The 23,311-nt window shown below is 47.4% G+C and overlaps 1 protein-coding gene across 1 annotated transcript in view; it reads left to right on the top strand.

Moving 5' to 3' along the window:
• ASTN2 (astrotactin 2) overlaps positions 1-23,311 on the top strand; it is a 2,164,803-nt gene that overhangs the window by 2,099,904 nt on the left and 41,588 nt on the right. The gene's annotated exons all lie outside the window — the stretch shown is intronic.

The raw sequence follows: 23,311 nt of genomic DNA, 5'->3' as shown, positions 1-23,311 counted from the left end.
TCTCCTATTACTTGGGTGTGTGGTGTCCTCTGTTCCTTTAGTGAAAGGGGTTCCATTCTAGAGTTGCTTCATTTAAGAAGACCTGTGTGTATTTTTCAGGACTTTTTCAGGTTGAGATAGAGTTGAATGGTGCTGAGGAGAATAGAATACACCTACCTTCGTAACCCGAGGTCTCTGTTGTTTCCATTGCACTACTTTACAGTGGGTTAAGAGGCTTCCTTTAAGGCTCATTTGGCTCTTTCCAGATCTGCCCTCTCAATCTACATACTTCCGGTTTCCCTACATAAAACTCTTTGGTTCACTATTCGGCCAGTCTTTGTGCGAATTTGCCGACATCCTCATGTACGTCCAAAGATTCAGTTATCTTCAATTCAACTGACGCCCATTGTGCACATCCTCTGTTTCCAGAGTCTTGTACATCGCCCCCAACTGATGGTCAACATGTGGACTTAATGCACCTTTTGCATGCACATGGCTAACTGCATAACTCGCGCTTCTCCTGTCCTGCTGCCTTAGTGTGCCTGCTGCAAAATCTGTAGTAATATTAGTAGACGCAGGCAAGAGCCCGGATGGACCAAAACAGCCTCTTCTTTTTCCTTCAAGATTTTCAGAACGAGTACCACCAAGACTGATTATAGCAACTCCATTTTTCAGAGCACTAAGACATGAATACACTGACAGTGTTATGGGTCTCACCCTATATATTCGCAAGTGTGAATGTTGGCGCAAGTATACATTGGCATCCCAAAAAATTGCTTTTCCTACAAACAATCGCAGGAGGATTGGTGAATAACTTAAAAAATACAACATGAAATGTCACCATATTTAAAAGACTGGACATATCTCCCTTTATGCGATTTGCAGGGTTAGTGAATTGTCACTCATAAGTGTTGTCTGCCACCCAGATTTGAGTTGTGTAAACTTGACTTCTGTTTTTCTAAATCCAGAGTCACGAGAGAAGGAGACAAGCATTACAGAGCACTATAGAGCATTGCTTCTCTAAAATCAGCCTTCTGTTTGTGAGCAAATAGGAGGGCAAATACAGAATTCACTGTATCCAGCACTTCCCCAACACACACCGATGCTTGTTGTGTGCTGTGCTATATCAGGGAACAACTTCATATGGCTAGGTACTGGAACCATAGACCATCTTATGCACAAAAACCCACAGACAGGTCACATTACTCAAAGTGAACCCAGGGCGAAATGGAATTGTGCGCCTGTTGCTTGCACTCCCAGGCACTTTAGTATTACAGAAGGGGGTGCAAACACTTGTGCAGCACTTTCTGTAATGCAGATCATGCCAGCATATACATACAACCAGTGCAGTCTCTAGGGGTCAATCCTAATTGGAATGTGGGTGTAGCATTATGCTAATAAGGGAAAATTGCCTCTGCGCCCTCACTATATTATAGACTTGGGCGATGAGGCAAAGAAGCTGTTGGATGTGCGCAAAGAGGTGGGGCATAGTCCGTGTTCTCCCCCAACCCCAGAGGGCAACACTTGAAAGGGGACTAATCATTCAAGGGACCCCCTCAGAGATTACTCCCTGATGCAGCGTACTTCAAAAATCTGATCTGCCTTTGATTAAAGCTCTGCCCCATGGTAGGGCCATCCTTGTGGCTTTCCTAAGGGAACATTATTATCTATAATAGGGTCTATGACCAGGTCTGTGCCCAGCACCCTATTAAAGATGTGCTCTGACATAGACGATGGCTATGCTTTTTTACATATTATGACCCCTGTTGTGCTAATAATATGAATCTCTGAATATGATCGGAGACATCATTTTTCATAAAATATCATTTTTACCCCACATATGAAGCATACAGAAATTTGTGTGTCTGCACATACACACACACATGTATGCATAGGGAAGTCCATATAGAAACACACAGACTGGCACAGACAGACTTACTGATTACTATGTCTGCTCGAGAAGTTTACTAGGCTTACTATGCCCATATTCTCCCCTCAGGTCCCTTTTCACGCATCAAAGCCGCAATGCATTGCTTCCTAAGCCGATGCGCAGGGTTTCTCCATGCTATTGAAGAGGTGCATCAATCTTCCTTCAGTGATGGTGGTGATGCAGTGGTTTCAATGCTGCATTGATGCCAATCTAACAGGTGCTGCTTCCAGCAGGCAGGGGATGTGTCCATCAATACAGTGGTTCCGGAGGTGCTGCTCTGGCCACAAAGTGCAATGCACCGGTTTTACTCCTGCAACAGAGTCAATGAGTTGGGTACCACTTGCAGCAGGCAGGAGATGCATCTGTTTTGCTGGTGTAAGTCTCAAGGTCCACTCTAGTGAACTAGGCACGAAACCCAGGAAGGAGACTTTGATATCCCTGAATTTCTAGCAACAGGAGACAAACCAACAAGCCCTTGGAGATCACTTTAGGGTGCAAACAGAGTCCATCTGTCTCTCAGCAGAGTTGGAGAGCAACGGGCAACAGGGCAGCACAGCAGAAAACAGTCCTTACAGGCCAGCAGTCCAGCAGAGTGACAGTCCTTGATGCAGCACAGAGTCCATTTGTAGGTCCAGAAGTGTCTTATTTGGTGTAGTGAGAGACCCAGTGCTTATACCTAAATGTACCTTTGAAGTAGGGGTGACTTCAAAAAAGGGTTTTTTTAAGCACACAGAAGTCCTCTCTTCCTCAGCCCTGGCTCCAGAATACCAGTAGGGGATAATCAGCCCTTTGTGTGGGGACAGACACTGCCTATTCAGATGTAATTGTCATCTCCTCCCGTCCTTCCTGCCCAGGAAGAGCCATCAGAATTCAGATGAATGCACATGACCACTCAGACACACATTCCTGTGTTTGTGGCTGTCCAGAGGGAATGCAGAAAGTATAGTTGTCACCAACCGAGATGTGTTTTGGAGACAGGCTGAGGGCACACACAGCTGTAAGATCAGAGAACTTTTTACTTTCTAAAAGTGGCATTTCTAAAATAGGAACATTAAATCTGACTTTACCGGTAAAGAGGATTTATCATTACCATTCCAAAGATATGAAACATGACACAAGTATTCCTTTCTAATTAGGAATTACATCTTAAAAGTGTATTAAGGAATTCCCATTATTAACCTACGAGAGGAGTAGACCTCAGAGTGGTGAAATACAACCTTGGGAGTTTTTCACTACCAGGATATGTAAAACATAAAAGTATATGTCCTACCTTTTAGTTACATAGCACCCTGCCTGGTGGCCTACCTAGAGCTTGCCTTAGGGGTCTAATATGTAATAAAATGGGAGTTTCAGGCTTGGCAAGGGATTTTAAATGCCAAGTCAACATGGCTGTCAGACTGCACACACAGGCTGTTCAGTGTCAGGCCTGAAACATGTTGAAAGGACTATTTCAGTGGGTGGCACAATCAATGCTGCTGGCCCACGAGTAGCATTGTATTTATAGGCTCTGGGTAGATGCTATACCACTTTACAAGGGACTCAAAAGTAAATTAATTTGCCAATTGTGTATACACTAAATGTCACCATGTTTAGGTGAGAAGCACATGCACTTTAACGCTGGTCAGAAGTGGTAAAGTGCTCAGAGTCCTAAGGCCAACAAAAAGAATCAGCAAACAATATGAGGCAGGCAGATGAAAAGTTTGGGCGAAGACCACCCTAAGGATGACAGGTCTAACATGTGTCCCCCAACTGAAAGTGGGGAGATCTACCCAACCTCTAGGGAGTTCTCATCACTAAGGCAGAAAAACCTGGATAGACCATCACCTTTAGTGTGGTTTAGCCATGGTCTGTGTTCCACCCTGAAGTCCATAGCCTGAAATGGACCACCTCAACAATTTTGGATTCTCACCCCTCATTTGCATGAACCACCTAAGGGACCTGTGGTCAGTCTGAATCTGGAAGTGAGTACCAAACAGGTATGGTCTCAACTTCTTCAATTCCCAGACCACAGCAACAATTTTTTTTACTATAGCATTCCATCTTTGTTCCCTGGGTAGTAACCTCCTAGAAATGAAGGCCACAGGTTGTTGTAGGCCCTTACCATTAAGCTGTGAAAGTTCTGCCTCTATGTCATGCTCTCTCAGCATCTGTCTGAACAATAAACTCCTTGGAAACGTCAATGGCCTTGAGTAAATGGGCAGTGCACATAGCCTGATTAAGTGAGTCAAATGTTTTTTGGCATGCCTCTGTACAAATCACATTTCTGGGATGCGTCTTATAAGTCAGCTCTGTCAAGAGGGCAACATTGGTGACATATCACTTGACAAACCTCCTGCAGTACCCAGTGATGCCCAACTATCCTCTGAACTCTTTCAAGGTTTTGGGGGCTCCCAGACCATTATAGCTTCTATCCTGGCCTGGAGGGGCTGCACCTAATCCCTGCCCAACAGGTGCCTCAAGTACACCACTGATCCCTGCCCTATCTGCCACTTACTGGCCTTAGTAGTGAGGTCTGCTTGTTGCAGAGCCTGAAGCATTTCCTGGAGGTGAGAAAGGTGGTCCTAACAGTTGCTACAGAAGACAGCTATGTCATCCAGATAGGCATCTAGGAGGCTTCTACACCAGCAAATAATGGTTTGCCAACCTATGGAAGGTGGCAGGGGTATTCTTGAGTCGAAAGGGCATCACTCTGAACTGATAGTTGCCCTCTGGAGTGGAGAAGGATGACCTCTCCTTTGCACCTTCTGTTAGGGCAATCTGACAGTAACCTGGTGTTAGATTAAAGGTACTAACATACTGGGCAGCCCCTAACCTGTGAATTTAGCTCATGAGTCTGAGGGATGAGATGAGCATCTGTCTTTGCGACTGAGTTTAGCCCTTTATAATCCACACAGAACCTGAGTTCAGGTGTGGAGCCTTGTGGGGCAGCTTTTGGTACCAGAACCATTGGATTGGACCAGGGGTTACTGAGGGTTCTCTCACTCCCAATTCCAGCATTCTAAGGACTTCACTCTTAATGCTGGCTCTCATCTTATCCACAAACTTGTAAGATGTATTCTTGACAGGGAGGTTGTCTCCCGTGCCTGCAACATGGGTACACAGGTGGGTGGTCCCAGTGATGAGTCAAAATAGAGAGGCATACTGCTCCACACCTGGCGGCAAGCCCTCTGCTGTTAAGGAGTCAGCCAGGGGAAAGGTGTACTCCCTCCACAGACCGATCCTTCTCCTTGGAATCCAAGAGGTTAGGGAGAGGTTCTCTCTCTACTTCCTCTTCTCCATCTGTCACCAGGTAGGTGACCTCACCCTTTTTCACAATCACCTCACGAGGCCCAGACCAGCAGTCCTGGGGGGCTCTGGGTTCCACAGGTTTCATAACTCACACTTTCTGTCCAGGCTGCAATTCCACAGTGGTAGAATGTTGGTCATACCACTCTTTCACCAAAGCCTTTCTGGCTTCTAAGTTGCCTGAAGCATGCTTCCACAACTCAGAGACATTTGGCTCCTGAAGGCCATGTAGCTCACTACATCCCAGGGAACTTTCGTGGGAGCTTGCCCTGAATCTTCCTTGACCAAACTCAGAGGTCCTCTGACAGGGTGCCAATACCTTCAGCTCGAAGGGGCTGAATCAAACTCCCTTCTGTGGCACTTCCCAGTATGCAAACAGAAGGCATGGCAAGAGGATATCCCATTATTGCCTCAAGGCTCTAATTATGCCCTTCAGAATCTTGTTGAATCTCTCAACAAGCCTGTTTGTGAATGGTAATGGGTGGAGAACTTGTAGGTTATTCCACGTTTCTTCCATATGGACTGCATATAAGCAGACATGAGATTGGTGCCCCTGTCAGATACAGCTTCCTTGGGGAAACCCACTGAGGTGAAAATTACCATCAAGGCATTTCTAAACTATTAATTTTAAATCTAACTTTACCAGTAAAGAGAATTTATCATTACCATTCCAAAGATATGAAACATGATACAATTAGTCCTTTCTAATCAGGAATTAGAGCTTAAAAGTTTATGAGAGGACTAGGCCTCACAGTAGTGAAAAACGATTTTGAGAGTTTTTCTCTATAAGGACATGTAAAACTTAAAAGTATGGGGCATATTTATAAGACTCTAGTGCAACCTTGCGCCGCCCTACTGTCACTTTTTTTTTTTTTTACGCTTATGCAGCGTCAAGGAGGCCTTTCTCCTTCGCCATATTTACAAAATGGTGCCATGCTTGCAATGCACCACTTTGTAAACTCTTGCGCCACATTTTGCCTGCGCCAGTCATAATGTATGCAAGGGGGGCATTCCGACACAGGGAGGCCCAAAAATGTAATGCGCGATTATTTCTGTCATAATGCCTGCTCAGAGCCGGCATTAAAATGAAGTACCCATTTTAATCAATGGGTCTTCCTGGGCTTTGCTGCACTAGCATCAACATTTTTGACTCTAGTGCAGCAAAGTGGCAAAATAACATCAAATGTTTTTGTAAATACGGCTCAGCCATGGTATTGTTACGTGGGGAAGGGGGTAATGCAAGAAAAGTGGTGCCTCAGGACTGATGCGCCACTTTCTTATAAATATGCCCCTTTATGTCTTAACTTTTAGTTACATAGCACCATGCCCTTTGGGCTATCTAGGGCCTACCTCAGGGGTGGCATATGTAATAAAAGGAGAGTTTCAAGTTTGGCAAAGGATTTTAAATGCTAAGGCAAAGTGGCAGTCAAACAGCACACAGGCTCTGCAGTGGCAGGCCATAGACATGTTTAAAGGGCTAATCCAGTGGGTTGCACAATTGGTGCTGCAAGCCCACTAGTGTCGTTCAATTTATAGGTCCAGGGTATATGGTATACCACTTTACAAGGGACTCACAAGTAAGTTAAATATGCCAATTGTGTATACACCAAATAATACCATGTTTAGGGGAGAAGCACATGCACTTTAGCACTGGTGAGCAGTGGTAAAGTGCTCAGAGTCCTAAGACCAACAAAAAGAATAAGCAAAAAATATGAGGCAAGCAGGTGAAACATTTGGGGGAAGACCACCCTAAGGATGGCAGGTCTAACACGAACTGGTAAAAGTGGTGAGCCTGAAGAGGGGGTCCAACATAGTAGTAGGAAAAAGAGCAGCCCTCTGTCCTGCTTTTGTGGCTGCAGGGGATTCATGAAAAACAGAGAGAAGTGGAGCATAGTTCTCTGGAGGTTTGGTAGAGTTGGAGTCAGTCGTTTAGATAGGTTGGTCCTCTGTTGTGAAGATCTTTGTAGGTGTGGATAATGAGCTTGAATTTGGAGTGTTTCTAGATGGGTAGCCACTGCAGTTCCAGTAGGTAGGGCATGACGTGTGCCCTTTTGGGACTGTCTAGAATGGACTTGGTGATGGTGTTTTGTATGGTTTTGAGTCTTTTGAGTGAGGTGACTGGAGATGCTGACGTATACTGCATTGCCATAGTCGAGTCTGCTGAGGGCTTGGGTGACCATGTACCAATATGTGTTATCATTTCGAAGGAGAAGAAGCTGCTTATTGTTGCTATAATATTATTATTAGTGTTAGTAGTAGTATCATCTTTATAATTATAATAACCCAAATCATGTTAATCATCATAACAATTATAATGAGGTGTAATGTTTTGAGTTCTCTCCTTTTTTATAAATCATGGAAGCTTGTGCATTCCAAGAGAATGCGATAGGGAGTGAAACTAGTTTACATACTCTGAAGGGTTTAGATGCAGGTTTTAAAGGTAGAACTTGAGAAAGTAGTCACCAAGTAGAGACACCATACCTGGGTGCTAATTTAACTGTAGGTGGGAGATATTTTTATATGTTAGAGACAGCTCTTATAGCAGACCTTGGACATGTGGGAGTCATTAAAAAAATTCTGCTTGGCTCCCAACATAGCTTGACAGGTGTCTGACAGCAGTTCAGTGTCATTGTTTTTTTTTTGGTGGCTGGGCTGTATGGAGTATGAAGGACCCATTACTTTGTTTGCAGGTTCTCCCTAAGCTGGGTAATAAGATAATTAATCAGGATAGGGAATAGGGCAGGCTTTTCAAGGTGAGAAGATATGTTTTTGCTGGAAGGAAGAGAGCAATTTGATACATCTCATGCTGTCGGTCTTCTGTGGAATTTGGGAGTGAACTGTAAATGCATTTGACTATGATGGTACATTTTGGAGCTGTAAAGGAATTGTCACAGCTTGAATCACATGTGTATATCTTTTAAATTCAAAGGCCCGGGAAATTAGGTCTAAGTGCCCCATGTTCAAAGTCTTCACAGGTGATCTGCCGGGCTGTCAAAGATGTGTGTATTCTGCAATGCAGTTTTACAGTCAGAAAAACAACTTCTTACGCAGGGAAGTCTGGCTCTGCTTTGTCCTTTGGTGGTCGAGCTCAGAGAGGGAGTTTTATGCAGAAACCGGATATGTATAAAAAAATGTGTAAATCCAAAAGATAGTCACAGAGAGGGCTTTCATTCTGATACACACACATCTTGCTCATGTTCCATTCATCACTTGTCTCACTTACATATCCTTTACAGGCAATTCACAAGATGTATACACACTTCTAGTAGTTGTAAGCTCTCGACAGATATGCCTGATTTTTACATGTTACATCATGAGCCTACAGAAGGCACGTTGTCTCTGCATACACCTTCTCATTTCGGGCCAGATGTACGATGCATTTTTCAAGTCGCAAACGGCGACTCGGGCCGTTTGCGACTTAAAAAATGCATTCTGATAGATTCAACTACCAGTGGATTCCTCACCTTATGAATTTTCCCATGTCCCAGCATCTGATGGAAAATCTTCTTCCCAGCTCTCCACGTCGACGAGGACGTCACAATTGCACGGCTCCACGCGACTCTGTCTGACATCACCGTGCCAAGAAGAGGTCCTCGCCGGCATGCTTACATCAGTTCCCTTTTTTCCGTGCCTTCGACGCTAACAGTTTTCTCTAGCTCTTGCTATTGTTGGAGGTGTTCCATCTTGTTACTAGGTTTCTAGTTACAATGTCTCCTCCTAGGAAGTCGGGATTTAAGCCATGTCGAGAGTGCGGGGGTCGCATGTCGGTTACTGACCCTCATGACGACTGCCTTTGGTGTCTGAGCTCTGAGCATGATGTCGAGGAGTGTGTTTCCTGCCAGAGCATGAACCCTAAGGCTCTGAAAGGAAGAGAGGCCAAACTCTTTTTGGCCAAGGCGAAGAAGGGGCATAAGAGTCATCACAGATCCTCTTCCCATACTTCGTAGAAGAGACACAAGAAACAGCGTCGTCATGACTCTCGTCGTCGTTTGGCTTGAAACCGGTCAAGATCAAGGTCTCCATCTCAACAGCGCCGTGCGACATGGGAGGTGAGTCCGACGGTGACTCTGCAACCTCAGAGCCCTCAGGCTTCTCCGGCGCCGTCAGTCTTCGAGGTAGTGGCACCTCCGCAGACTCCTTGATTTTCACCTGCTGCTCATGATTGCAATGTTCCACAAGCACAGGTGCAACATGGAGACCAGCAGTATCCTGCCTTCCTGGCTCCGGGAGTGGATCCGGTGGCATTTTTAAATGCTATGTTCTCGATGTTTAATGCTATGGCCCCTGCTGGTGCACCGGCTGGTCCCACGGGTCCATTGGCATTTTCGTTGGGCTCCCCGGCTCCTTACAAGGTGGCCCTTCTATCCGGCTGAGGGTGACGGTTCGGCACCGATGACGTCACCTCGAGGTCCTGTGGTTCAGATGACATCGCCTTCCAGACCTATGGTGCTGATCTCATCGCCCCGTCAGTCTTCGCTGATGGTGGAGCCTCATGTGTCCTCGGCGCTGTTGGGATCCACTCCGCGCCGGATCCGAATGATGGATTCGACCAAAGCCAACCTTCCTCTCCTGTTCCACGTCTTCAAGTTTTGAAGCAATTGTCATCGACGTCAGCCAATTATATGTCGACGACGGGGTTAGAAGCCACACTGAGGTCATGTAGAAAGGCCTTGAGGCTTTTAGAAGAGGAAGATTACCAATGGCAGTTGTTGGAAGAGGGGGAGATTGTGGAGCCCTTGGGAGAATATCAAGGGCTGGATTCGGCCAGTGGGCTTGACACTTCCCCGGAATAGGACCTATCTTCCCCGGGGGAGTTCACGGAGGAGGCGGCCTCCTTCCACACGGTGATTAGGAAGGCGCCAAACTTTTTAGATCTTCTGCTGCCTGCTGCAGAGGTTAAGACTAACATTTTGATGGAGGTCCTACAGCCTTCTTCGACTTCTGTGGATCCTTTGCTTCTGTTCAATGATGCTCTTACGGAGCCCATCTTAGAGCTTTGGAGGAAGCCTGTGTTGTCACCTGCTGTCAATAGGTCTGTGGCAAGAAGGTACAGAGTGGTGTCTGGAGATCCGGGGTTCTCATCAAAACATCCTACCCCGGAGAGTCTGGTTGTTCAGGCCTCTTGCTCTGCACCAGTGGTTCCCAACCTTTTGACTTCTTTGGACCCCTACTTTATAATTGCTGGAACCCAGGGCCCCCCACTGAATCATTATTGGAATCCGGGGGCCCCCACTGAGTCATTACTGAAAGCTGGGAACCTAATCTGTCATTTAATTTCCTAAGCTGAGTCGGATCCCCTGAGGAGGATTCGCGGACCCCCAGGGGTCCCCGGACCATAGATTGGGAACCACCACTCTACATAGTCTGCTCCAGGCTCCTTCCCTGTGATTCCATCAGACAGGGAATCCAAAAGGATGGAGCAATCGGCAAAGAAGACTTTCTCTTCTTTCAGCATGGCTCTCACGCTGGGAATGCTACCTGTGTTCTTGGTAGATACGTCCATGCCCTAATGGACTCGGCTAGGGCTATGGTTCCTGACCTGCCGCAGGATGTACAGGGTCAATTAGGTGATCTTCTATCTGATGCTCAGGCTGCAGTAAAACAGATAATCCAGTCTGGTCTGGATTCAACGGACTCGGTGGCCAGGGCAATGGGTACATCTATTGCTACCAGGAGGCACACTTGGTTGAGGTCCTCTGGGTTTTCTTCTGATGTGCAGACTACCTTATCGGATTTGCCCTTTGATGGAGAGAAACTGTTTGGTGATAAAGAGGACACTGCCCTAGAGCGCTTTAAAGATAGTCGGGCCACGGCGAAGTCTTTGGGTCTGCAAGCTTCCTCTGCTACCCCTTTCAGGTCTTTTCAGAGGTTCAGAGGGTTTGGACATGGAGCTCTCTACCATGTGAGACCCCAGTCCACGGTCCAGCAGTCTGCCAGCCTCCCATATCGATCCTTTAGAGGGAGGGGGAGGGTTCGGACAAGAGGGGGCCACCCAGCAGCACCCTGCATCATCTTCTTCCTCTGGAGGACAACAACAAGGGAAGCAGCCCTAGTTTTCTCCCCATTTTCAACCACACTTCTCCTGTGGGGGAAGATGATGTCTTTTTTCTCCACGAGTGGGAGTTAATTACATCAGACTCATGGGTACTGAACATTGTGCGAAAAGGATATGCTCTTACTTTTCAGGAGTTTCCCGCTCCCATCCCTCCCCGTCCCTCGTTTTGTTCAGAAGACCATCTCCTGTTGTTGCAGCAGGAGGTTCAGATCCTGTTGTCAAAAGGTGCAGTTGAGTTAGTTCCAGAGCAGGAAAGGGGTCAGGGTTGTTATTCAAGATACTTCCTGATCCCCAAGAAGGATGGTAGTTTCAGACCAATCCTAGACCTGAGGATTTTGAATTGGTTCCTCAAACAGGAAGAATTCAAGATGCTGACTCTGGCACAGGTACTTCTGGTGTTGAACAAAGAAGATTGGATGGTGTCTGTCGACTTGCAGGATGCTTACTTTCGTATCCCTATACTCAAGTCGCACAGGAAGTATCTCCGGTTTGTGTTGGCGTCACAACACCACCAGTTTGAGGTTCTTCCATTTCGTCTTACTTCAGCACCTTGAGTCTTCACGAAGGTGATGGCAGTGGTAGCAGCAAATCTCAGAAGGCAGGGGATATCAGTACTCCCTTACCTGGACGATTGGTTGATCAAAGCCAAGTCTTCAGAGCTTGTGTTGCGTCACTTGCAGATGACAACTCAGTTGTTGTTCGGTCTGGGTTTTACGATAAATGTACCCAAGTTTCACCTGGAGACCTCCCAACGCCTCCTGTTCATAGGGGTGGTACTAGATAGTACATTGAATCAGGCCTATCCTCCGCCTCAGCGGATTCAGGACATTCAGGCGTTGATTCCAATGTTTCAAAATGTAGCGGTTGTTCCAGTCCTCAAGGTAATCTATTTGCTGAGTCGCAAAAAGGGTTTGCGAGTCGTAATTAGGATGGGGTGTTCCCTTCCTAATTGCGAGTCTCAGTCCCATGTATGATTGTTTTGTGACCGCGACCAGGGGCTATTAAAATGACCTGAGCCCGATCTTGGCGAATCTTCCTCAGAACCCAAGGGATCAAGGGTATGGGGGAAATGCGTAAAGCAACTGGTTGCACCAAGTTATCTGAAACGCACCCCCCCCAAAGCTCCTTGCTCCGGATACTGGAGGCTGCGGAATGACGGGCAGTGCGTGTTCTCCCGAGTGGTAAACAGATCTATCCCTGGAGAACCCAACATCTGAAAGATGTGCAGGACCAGATCCGGATGAAGACGCCACTCGTGATCGGTCGAAAAATGGCCACCGCCTGGTCTGAAAAAATGAAAAGAAAACTTTTCATTTTATGTTTTTGAAATGCATCTCGTTTTCCTTTAAGGAAAACGGGCTGCATTTAAAAAAATAAAATACTGCTTTATATAAGAGCAGTCACAGACATGGTGGTCTGCTGTCTCCAGCAGGCCACCATCCCTGTGAGGGCAGCCATTCCCAATTGGGTTTTAAATTGTGACCTACCTCATGAATATTCATGAGGTAGGTCATTTGCGACCCCATTGGAAATCGCAAACAGTCTCATTGACACTGTTGTACATCAGGTTTTGCGACTCGCAAATTGCGTGTCGCAAAACCTGAATTTCGTACATGTGGCCCTTAATCATTTAACACAGCTAGACACTCAGTTCAATTTCCTTTAACTGGATGATATTATGGTTTTCTTTTAACATTTTACCCACATGTTATAATTAGGGGTGGCCAAAGTTTGTACAGTTTACTGAGTTTCCCAACTTAATTTGTGGGAGATGTTTTCTGCAAATAAGAGAATATTTCCACAATAATTTTCTTTGATTCACTATTTTGCAGGACAATGCTGCCATCAAAAGACCATTTTCTGATGAGTTTTCCTTCCACAAACCTGTTTTGGCACAGCTTTTCTTCTGCCATATGTTGTTCTTAATACCTTCCAATTTTTTTAAGTTCATTAAAATTGTTAGGTGTTTTAGAAAAAAAGTAAAAGAGAAATGGTTGTTGAAAAAATCTCTGCACAACTTGACACTCTGCTCTCATAAATGCTTGCCTTGATGTGTCTCTACCACCTCTTATTGGACAGGTTTTACTGCTGGGTGAGAAGATATGGCAATCGGAGACGTTATGTGCAAGCAGAAATAGTGTTATTGGTAGAGTCATCTGAAGTCATCAGTAACGTCATCAATTATGTCATTAATGATGCTATATGTTATGTAATTAGTAGTAACATCTACAATGTCATTAGTGATGTCACATGTCATGTCTCCAGCAGTATAATTTGTGATGTTCTCTATGATATCATGCCCAGTGTCAGTGCCATGGTCGGATGTCATGGCCATTGTCAGTATCCATTTGCCAGAAGAGTGCCGATTATACAGTTCAGAGGGCACTGTGAAGATGGTTCCCGTGTTTGGAAAGAAGAACTGCCCCTTTACTCAGAATTAGGCCTGGGAGGAGTGAACAGAGTCTGGCTTTGTGGAATTCTGTGGAATTTTTAAAAATCTAAGTGGAATTCCGCAAAAGCCGGAGTTCCGTGCCCCACGGAGTAAGACTGCCTCTCCAAGAGCACAGGTCATTTAATAAAATCCTTTGGATTCTGAAAGATGGGTCCAATCTTTTTCAGAAAGTGCTGGCTCTTGATCATCACATATGTTTTAACATGGTAATGTGATGCTGGAAGATGGGTTTCATATTTATAGGACCACATCATTATCCACACAGCTCCCGTAAACCAAGGCTATAGTGTTAGAAGATGGATCCCATCTTTGGAGAGATAAGGAGCACTTTCAGCAGCCCACTTCTCTCATATAACACTGAAGGGCTTGGAAGATGAATCCCATCTTTAGAGAGGTAGGCAACACCTTCAGCAGAAGAGATCCCATCATACATTGCTTGAGGTAGTTAATTATAGATTCTCTCTTGGTGAAGAACAGCCACAACTTTAGGGGTCCCTTAAGATGGTGCTATGGGTGGTGGATATTGGCTGTTATTTCAAGTCAGTTCTCATCTAAGGTAGGATCTTCCACTCCTTCACAGCCCCCGTATACAAGTCTAGGAATCATGAGGGTTTGATCCAGTCTCTGGGGATACGGGCTGCACTGTAATATACTGTTTAATTAAGTTATTTAGATGTGGGTATAAATTGTTAAGCTATCTTTCTGTATCTTGTTTTGGCCTCTTCTATATTCATTATATTATGGGTATGTAATGCTTTGATAGTGGAATATTGGGTGTCAGGTGGGGACAAATGCTGAGGCTGGATGGCACAATTGGTATGGGCTTCTGTTGGATTACAGTAAGCAGAATTTACTTACTGTAGTTCTGTGTCTCATCTGCTTCTTATACACCTTCAGCAGCACTAGACCCCCTCAAAAGTGCTGATGGTGTCAGAGGTTTGATCCAATCCCTGGGAATGAGAGTTGTGGCTCTAGCAGCCCAGATCCCCTCATATATTTCAGAGGGTCTGGGAAGTTTGATGCCATTTCTGGAGAAAATTGAGCCTAGATCCCCTCATACAAGGCTGATGGTGCTGGGAATGTGAGTACCTCTTTGGGACTGAGGACTGCGGCTTTAGCAGCACAAATCGACATGTACAAATCAATAACATAGCCAGTGTACCTTTTTGCTCTATGCTCTTTTTTCACCTTTCATATCATCTATTACTACTTTCTTTGACTTTCTCAAATTTCTTCTCTTTTTGGGCCTTTTTTCTCTTTCCGTGCCCTTGCCTCTGCTCGTCCCGTTTGGCCCCGTCCTCCTCTAGCACCGTTGCTTGCTTCCTTCCTCCCAGCTGTCCAACCGTCCTCAAATGCTACTTAATGGCGGCCGCTGTGTGACAATGCAGGGGTATGCCCAGTGGGTGCACCACTGGCATGTCAAAGATGTGCCAAAGGCAAGCCCGTCTGCACCTGTCCTCACCTGGACCACGCAAGCAACATCACAAAACAAAATAAAATGATGGACGGAGTGTTGAAACTTTTCAAACACTCACCCCCACTCACAGGTATGGGTTTAATCCATCGATATTTTTCTCACCATGTCACCCCAGTTTGGACCCAGCCATATGCAAATCAGTCTTGACCCTCTTCTCATTGGAACAATCCAGCCCGAACTGCTAGGCCAGGTCCACCCTGGACAGGAAACAAGCATCCTGGGACAGGTTTCAGGGTATCACCCTTCATCAGCCAGGCTAGCTTGAATCCAGTGGCGCAGCGAGCAAGGGACCCACGTCTGGGCATACCCCTGCCACTTAGGGCGCACACAGCAACATCACAAAACACAATAAAATGATGGACGGAGTGTTGAAACTTTTCAAACACTCATCCCCGCTCACAGATCTGGGTTTAATCCATTGTTATTTTGCTCGCCACGTCACCCAAGTTTGGACCCAGCCATATGCAAATCAGTCTTGACCCTGTTCCCATTGGAACATTCCACCCGAGCTGCTAGCCCAGGTCCTGCCTGGATAGGAAACAAGCATCCTGGGACCGGTTTTAGGGTATCACCCTTCATCAGCCAGGCTAGCTTGAATCCAGTGGCACAGCGAGCAAGAGTCCCACGTCTAGGCATACCCCTGCCACTCGGGCGCACAAAGCAACATTACAAAACAAAATAAAATGACGGACGGAGTGTTGAAACTTTTCAAACACTCATCCCCGCTCACAGATCTGGGTTTAATCCATTGTTATTTTGCTCGCCACATCACCCCAGTTTTGACCCAGCCATATGCAAATCAGTCTTGACCCTGTTCTCATTGGAACAGTCCAGCCCGAACTGCTAGGCCAGGTCCTCCCTGGACAGGAAACAAGCATCCTGGGACCGGTTTCAGGGTATCACCCTTCATCAGCCAGGCTAGCTTGAATCCAGTGGTGCAGCGAGCAAGGGACCCACGTCTCGGCATACCCCTGCCACTTAGGGCGCACAAAGCAACATCACAAAACAAAATTAAATGATGGACCACGCCTAGCGCCACGGACCCTGGTCCTAGGACCATATGCCAGTTCGACTCTAGCATCCTCCACGCACTCAACCCCAGGCGGTCCACCGCCTGCCACCTCACATCACCGAAAAACACCCATGGCCCCTTTACCTGCCACAACTGCGCCTTCCCCTCTCTCTTCAGACCGGACCCACTGCCTTCATGACCCTCAAAAACCAGACCCAACCATCTCAGATGCATGCTACTCAACACCTGCTCCCACAAAAGACACGCCATGGAGATCTGGGACCTACTCAACTCAATTTCCCTCAACATCGCCTTCTTTATGGAAACCTGGATGAACTCCACCTCAGCCCTGGAAATCACAACCGCCATCCCCGACGGCTGCAAAATCATCCACAATGACGGCGTCATCCAACCGGGAGGAGACATCGCCATCGTACACAAAAACACCTTCTGGCTCACAACCAGCTCCAATGATCTCTCACCTGACATGGACCACCTCAACTTCCAGATCCAGACCACCCTGAGTGCCACCCTCCACAGCACTCTCATCTACAGACCTCCCAGAGCCCGCCATCCCTTCAGCGAAGCCAAAGCCGACTTCATTGCTCACCACGCTCTCGCCTCAATGGACTATGGCGGTCATTCTGACCATGCGGTCACCGCCAAATGGCCGCTCCGCGGTCAGGAGACCGCGGATGCCATTCTGGCTTTCCCGCTGGGCCGGCGGGCGACCACCAAAAGGCCACCCGCCGGCCCAGCGGGAAAGACCCTGCAACAAGGAAGTCGGCTCCGAATGGAGCCGGCGGAGTTGCAGGGGTGCGACGGGTGCAGTGGCACCTGTCGCGATTTTCACTGTCTGCAAAGCAGACAGTGAAAATCTTTATGGGGCCCTGTTAGGGGGCCCCTGCACTGCCCATGCCAGTGGCATGGGTAGTGCAGGGGCCCCCAGGGGCCCCACGACACCCGTTCCCGCCATCCTGGTTCTGGCGGTGAAAACCGCCAGAAACAGGCTGGCGGGAAGGGGGTCGGAATCCCCATGGCGGCGCTGCCATGGAGGATTCCCTGGGCCAGGGGAAAACCGGCGGGAAACCGCTGGTTCCCCTTTTCTGACCGCGGCTTTACCGCCGCGGTCAGAATAGCCCTGGAAGCACCACCAGCCTGTTGGCGGTGCTTCCGCTGCCCTCCGCCTTGGCGGTCAGAGACCGCCAGGGTTGGAATGAGGGCCTATGTCCTCAATTACCAATTACCACAAAACACCTCATCCCTGCTGGAGAACCTCACCACTATTGGAGAGGTGGTGGATTCAAACAACTGGTCACAACTCCAACCCACTCAGCAGAACACACTCTACCCCATATTCTCTGCAAGCAACAACATCTCCGTCAGCCACACCTCTGATCCACACTGGACTGACCACCACTGCGTCCACTTCCCCTTTATCAAATCCACTGTATGCCACCATGCCCACTGTAATCCTCACAGAAGCTGGAACAAGGTCACTGAAGACCAGCTCACCACCTCCCTCAGCAAAACCCCACCACCAACATCCATGGACGCCAATAACCTCCACCGCTGGATCTCTGACTGCACCAACACATCAGACAAGCAGCCTTCCATAAAGCCTGCTGGTTCTCCCCCGCCCTCCAAGAGTCCAAGCTCACCTGCAGTCAGGTCAAGAAAAGATGGAGCAGCAGCAAGATCATGGCAGACCATGTAGCCTTCAAAACAGGTCACCACACACTACCACCTCATCAAAACAACAAAGAAAGCAGCCATACAGGAACGGATCAATGCCAATGCACACAATGGCAAAGAACTCTTCACTGTAGTCAAAGAATTTGCCAAACCCAACACAGAGACAGCAGATGTTCCCCCCTCTGTAAACCTCTGTGACAACCTCACCACCTTCTTCCACCCACGAACATTGCACCCAGTGGCTCCAGATCCCTGCAGACCTGCAGACCTTGCCCAATTGGACAACCCTCACCTCTGACGACAACCTGAAGATCATGAAGAACATCCTCTCCGGAGTCCCCTCTGATACCTACCGTCACCACGTCTTCTTCTTAAGAGCCGGCACCACCATCTGCCGAACTCTGTTGCACCATCAACTGCTCCATTGAGTCCACCACCCTCCTGGAAGACTGGAAAAATGCAGAGACCAACCCCCTGCTGAGGAAACCTTCTGCCAACCGGATGGACCTCAAGAATTACAGACCAATCTTGCTGCTCCTCTTCCCAACCAAAGTCATAGAGAAAGCTATCAACGCCCAACTCTCTGAGTTCATTGAAACAAACCACATCCTGGATCTCTTCCAATCGGTCCTCAGAAGCAACCACGACACCGAATCTGCTCTCCTCGCTACTACAGACGACATCTGCACCCTCCTTGACCAAGGCAAAACTGCTACCCTAGCCCTCTTGGACCTCTCAGCTGCCTTCGACACTGTCCACCACCCCAGCCTCTGCACATGACTCCACAACGCCAGTATTCACGACAAAGCCCTAGAATGGATCCGCTCCTTCCTCACTGGTTGAATAGAGAGTCAGATTTCCACTGTTCAGCTCAGAACCCACAGAGATCAGCTGCAGAGTGCCTCAGGAATCCTCCCTGAGCCCCACCCTCTTCAAAATCAACATGGCCCCGCTTGCAGTCATCGTCAAAAGCCACGGACTCAACATCGTCTCCGATGCTGAAGACACCCAGCTGATTCTCTCCTTCACAGATGAACCCACAACAGCCAAGAGCAACTTCCACAATGGGATGATGGCAGTCGCCACCTGGATCACGGACAGCTGCCTCAAACTTAACTCAGATAAGACCAAAGTCCTCATCCTGGACTCCACCCTCTCTAGCTCGGATGACTCCTGGTGGCCCGCAGCACTCTGAACCTCCCCCACCCCACAGATCATGCATAAAATCTCTGCATCATCCTGGACTCCTCGCTCTCAATGAACCGCCAAAACAATGCTGCTTCGTCCTCCACTTCCACAAGCTCTGTTTGCTTTGTAAGATCTTCATGTAGACCCCCACCAAATCCAGGATAACAGTCACCCATGCACTCATCAGCAGCAGACTCGACTACGGCAACACACTATATGTCAGCACCACCTAGAAACTCCTAAAGAAACTGCAGAACATCCAGAACACCTCCACCAAACTCATCCTGAACATTCCACGCCACAGCCACATCACCGGCCACCTGAAAGTCCTTCACTGGCTACCTATCAACAAAATCAAAAAATTACCTTCAGGCTCCTCACGCACGCCCGCAAAGCCCTCCACAACGCCGGACCTGCATACCTCCACTACCGCCTCTCCTTCTACCTTCCCACCAGACATCTTTGCTCTGCCCACCTGGCCACCATCCCACAGATCCGCAAGAACACGGCTAGAGGAAGATCCTTCTCCTACCTCGCTCCGAAGACCTGGAACTCCCTGCCTCTGCACCTCAGGCAAGCACCACCGCTACTGCAATTTAGGAAGGACCTCAAGACCTGGCTCTTCAATTAAATCACAGATCTACCCCTCACCTCACTCAGCACCTTGAGACCCTTATGGGTGAGTATTCATGCTTTATAAGAATCCTGATTGATTGATTGATTGATTGACTGATTGAGTGTGACTTGGGTTGTAGTGCAAAGAAGAAAATGGGTGCCTGGCTCTTGTATGATCTAGCAAAAATCAGGGTTCCATACTCCCCTTGGGCCTCTGGGCCCTGGCACCTCTGTACCAGCTGCTTCAATATAAGCTTTGGCCCTGGTGCAAATGCTGAGGGTGCATGACAGTCCCCGTTGGAAGCTGGTCCCCATCTAAGCTGAAAGGGGTTGATCACTCTGATGCCAGTGCCCATTCATAGATTGCTGAGTTGCCAGAAGTTTGACTCCATCTTTGCAAATTAGGGCCAGTGCTCAGAAGGCTACGGCTGCTCATACAAATGCTGAGAGTACTGCGAGAAGGTTCTCATTGGAAGTTGGCTCCTACCTGAGCTAAGAGGTGCTAACACTTCAAAAGCCCATATCCCTTCATAGAATGAAGGAGGCGGTAGATGATAAAACATTCATAGGAAATCAGGCATCTAACGTCCTTCTGTGCTGGTGTTCCCCTTTCCCTTCCGGTGACAAGCTGGCTGTTCCAGGGTTCAGGCTGGACATCATGAGAACGTATATATTTTTTAAAGATGTTTGATAATTATTTGTGTGGAAGCAAAGGATGAGTGGGCGTTAGAGTTTGAGCCAAAAAAGGGAACTGGAGGGGGAATGGAGACGAGTTAAGCTTAGGTGGAAGACAGACGCAAAGGGCTGTGCAGAACACGTATTCCACAAATTAATGATTGTCAGAATTCCTCTTTGCCACCTTGAGAGTTGTAGAAATAACTTTGTAGTTACGAGTGGCACCTTTAACTGACTCAGCGCAAAGGTGGTATGGTGCACTAGCTGTCGAGACCACACAGAAGTCGTTTTTCACCGGATGATAACGCTGGTCAGACTGCGCACCTCGACCTCTCTCTCAAATGAAAGCTGCTGCCTGCCCCAGACGCTAGTGTTAAAAACGTTTAAAAACAATTTATGATCGCGGGGCCATAAATCCTGCTTCCCTGTGTCTGGCCCTCCCACAGAGGTGACCTTGGGCGTTCCGTCTTTGATGGCTCATTAACCTCTGACACGCAGCCACTGTCTCCCCTCTGCGCTCGACGACACCGCGTTCATTTCGCTTTTAAACCACTCACCCACATATAAATCCCCAGCCTATCGGGTTTTATGTTCCCGAATCTCGGCTGCTGTCTGGACGTCGTTAAGAACCCCGAGGACAGCCTACGGTAGGTAGAGGGAAGCTTGTGCGAGGCGCTTTCAGAGGGATGGCGACTTCCCGCAACCGCAAGACCTTTGTTGTGAAAGGCAAGGAAACCAGAAATGTATGTTGGCGCTTAAATAACACAAATTCTGCCTTCCCGAATTAGGGAGCAGTCTAGTGTCCTTTGTGCGGCCTAGGTATGAAAGAAGACTCTCTCTCCCCCACTGGATTGTGTACCGCTGAGCAGTGTGTTTATAGAACTAGCATCAGTCGCACAATCCAATGACTGATTGCAGAGATAAGACTTTATTGATAAGGTGAATTGGATATCACGCCCTGCGGAGACCAGTTTCGGTATCAATACTGTAGTATAAAGATCCTGCCCTGCAGAGGACAGTTTCTGGAGGGATAAGGCATTGGAGAGATTAGGCCCCTCAGGTGACAGTTTTTGCAGGGATAAGGCACTGAAGAGATCAGGCCCTGTAGCGGTCTGTTTCTTTAGGAATAATGTATTGTTGAGTACAGTGGATGATAAAGTGCACTAGAGAGTAGTCTCCGCGGGGGACAAGGCTGTGTACAGATAAGGTGCTGCAGAGATCGGGCCCGAAAAAAGAATCTGGCTTTGCATATTTCTCATCTGTTAACTGACCTGCAAACTTGTAAATACATTTCACTGTGTGAGGAGGGGACGGGGCCTTGAACGGGGTGGGGCCTCATGCCAAGTGCTAGCTAAGAGGCACCCTGCACTCCACGCAGCCCACCCCCTACAAACAAAAACAAAGGTCCGCTTAGGCTGTTGCCGATGTCGGCATATTTCCACACCCCTTAATGAACATCGGCTGCTTCCGGTCTCCAAAGACAAGCTGGAAATCCTCTTTATGTAGTGGTTTCTAGCTAGTCTTTCCTGCCACTGTAAGATTTTGGTTCCTCATCTGGTGACCGTGTTAAGGGAGCCTAAACTGTATGACACACACAATGGCACTGTGTTAGTTGGCAGGTATATGTTTAGCAGTGCTTAATTTGTGCTGCTTGTTTCCGGTGCTGAGCACCGGCACTTATTTGTTAGGGCCGGGGCTTATTCTTCTGCCGCAATCATTTGCTGCGGTCAGAAGACGTATGGGAAAGACGGAGGAAGGGAAAAATGAAAAAGCGTCATAAAGGGAGAAAGTAGAAAGCTGTAAGATTGAGCTGAAGGGGCAGGCAGTGATTTTATATGGATTGAAGAGTCCTGAGATGGCTTCAGGATTACGCCGCCTCAGTGTTCCGTGTTCACACATTTAATTGCAGCAGCAGTTGACGGCTTTGGGCACCGGCACCTTTTTATTTACAAATTAAGCACTGATGTTTTAGCTGTCAGAGTTTATGGTCTTCAGAGATCAGTGCCTCTAGAAATAGGGCACTGTAGATATCAGTCTCTGTGGCATGTGGACTAAGTAGAAACCATATATTATGTGGTACTATTGGAATCAGGCTTGTTTGAGATCAGACTCTCAAAGTGTCAGGCACTTTATAGATCAGGATTTGTAGAGCTCAAACTACTTAGGAACCACAAGAAGAGTTCCAGCTTTGTCACTGAGTAGTAAATAGACTGTAGATATCACACTCTCGAACTGTAGAGAGTGTATTTTGCAGAGAGCAGCGGATATTGAGATCAGGCTCTCTAAGCATCTGGATTAGACAACAAAATCAACCTCTGCCATCAGACTGAGCAGGCATTGGTCTTTGCTGAGAACAGGTTCTACAGAGCTATCTCTCTTCAGAGACCAGAATATGTAGAGTTCAGGTGCTATAGTACTTGGGCCCTGTAGAAAGCATACTGCCGATATGAGGTACAGTTGGGATTAGACCCAATAGCGATCAGATTCCGAAGACATAAGGCACTGAACGGATCTGAATTTCGAGAGCTCTGAATATTCATGGATCAGTCTCAAGATCCCGTTCTGGAAATAATGCACTCTGTAGGGATTTGTCCCTCCTTGTGGCAAGCACTTCTGAGAGAAGAGTCTGCCGATAGCAACTAATGTTGATAGCAAACTCTCCATGGATCAGAATCTGTATATGTATGGATCAGTAATGATTGAACTCTGTAGGGTTGAGTCTCAGTTTTATTGTAAAGGGCAGGCTGCTTAAGTATCTTGGTTTGTAGATAACACCATTTTTAGAGATTTGTGTTTGAGATTACAGCTGTAGATGTCAGACTATGAAGTGATCAAGTTCTTCAGAAACCCGGCCCAGTTTAACTTTTTAGGTCTGTGTTAGCCAAGACCTACAGCTTTTACCAACATTATATGCGTAAAATGCTCACTTATATGGGCTTTGCGCCACT

This window comes from Pleurodeles waltl, chromosome 6 (assembly GCF_031143425.1).
Source record: "Pleurodeles waltl isolate 20211129_DDA chromosome 6, aPleWal1.hap1.20221129, whole genome shotgun sequence".
Lineage (NCBI taxonomy): Eukaryota > Metazoa > Chordata > Amphibia > Caudata > Salamandridae > Pleurodeles > Pleurodeles waltl.
The sequence above is the reverse complement of the archived record's forward strand: the minus strand, read 5'-3'. Positions and strand labels throughout refer to the sequence as shown.